Source organism: Propithecus coquereli, unplaced genomic scaffold (genome assembly GCF_000956105.1).
Source record: "Propithecus coquereli isolate 6110/MARCELLA unplaced genomic scaffold, Pcoq_1.0 Scaffold48, whole genome shotgun sequence".
In the NCBI taxonomy this organism is placed as follows: domain Eukaryota; kingdom Metazoa; phylum Chordata; class Mammalia; order Primates; family Indriidae; genus Propithecus; species Propithecus coquereli.
Window position 1 is genome coordinate 4,734,841 of NW_012150618.1, and position 1,356 is coordinate 4,736,196.

General features: G+C 38.1%; 1 protein-coding gene across 3 annotated transcripts in view; it reads right to left on the bottom strand.

Moving 5' to 3' along the window:
• Nucleotides 1-1,356, bottom strand: part of GRM1 (glutamate receptor, metabotropic 1) — a 496,050-nt gene that overhangs the window by 354,339 nt on the left and 140,355 nt on the right. The window lies entirely within an intron of this gene.

Consider the following 1,356-nt stretch of genomic DNA (forward strand, 5'->3'; position numbering starts at 1 on the left):
ATTTCATAGCACCTTCTAGAAACCTAATGAAATATTTGACATCCATCACTATTAGAAAATTCTTCTTTTTGAGCTAAATTCCTTACAATAAAATCTAAATTCATTTCCTCTTCATTCTGAGCTGAGACAGGTATCAGCTGGTTTAAATTCTTTGTGAGCGGGAGAGGAGAGTGTTCTTCTGGAAGTCAAAATTCAACTTTCTCTTCTCCCAGCAGAGAAACAACCCCCTATTTCTTTAAACTTTCCTAGCAACCTTTTAATTTGATTTGTTCTCCCACTTAATACCTGGAAAATGTTATGGCTCTCCTGCCTCCATCCAAACACCTGCTGAGTCTTCTAACACAGTCAGCACTGAGTCTGGTCAGGCAGAGGTGAGTGAGTCATCACCTGCCTCAGGGTTCCCAGGTGGTAGAATGCGAGGAAAATTATACCCAAGGTCAGTGAAGGAACTGCTTCACACAGGGCAATCACAGAGAACAAAAAGGAATCATTTTTACCAGCAATTTTCCAGCCCCACCTCTAACTATCCCAGTTTGGGCAGATACAGATATAGCACCCAAGCAGAAGACAGAGATTTACCACAAACTGGGTTTTTCTTTATGCAATAGGATTGAGGCCAAGTAATCTTTGTCCATTTGCTTCATTGTGATCTCAGCATGGTGTTCTCATTGAACCTGGTGATTACGAGGATGACCCTCAGATGCAGCCTCAAACCTAGTTTGAATCCTAGATCCTCAATAAAGAGCTGGATAACCTTACAGTATTTTCTTCTCTAAGTTTTGGATCTCTCTTGTGTAAAATGAAGGCCATAATATACATCTCAAAAACTTGTGATTATTAAATTGTGTGTGGTAATGACTGTAAATTTCCCAAAACATAGAAAAATGCAGGAAATACTCTCCATGTCTTTTTATAGTTGTAGAATCTAAAAGTGGGCATAAAGCTTTAGCATTGATCTAAGAGCTGTAGCTCCTTTTATGTCCATGTTCCTATTTATAAAACGCAAGCTCGTGATTGTTCCTTTACTGCAGTGCTTCACTCTCCACTCGTGGTCACCTTGTGTCCAGGTTGTCCCTAGATTTTTTTTTCTGCCACATTTGCCCAAAGCAAATTCTTCTGTTTTTTCATTTTTGAACTTTTGGTGTTTTACTTTAAACCAATGCATTGAAAGTCTACATTTGTTTATTTTGAGTCTCTGTCACTGAATCTTCTTTGAGTTACAGCTATGTATGCCTCATCGTATCCATTTAGACCTTTACAAAATGACTCAGTTTGTTGATTCTCTAACTTAAGTTCTTTACAAAATGGAGAAAGAAATTAAGAGAAGGCAAAATCTAAGTGGTATAAAAATACCCC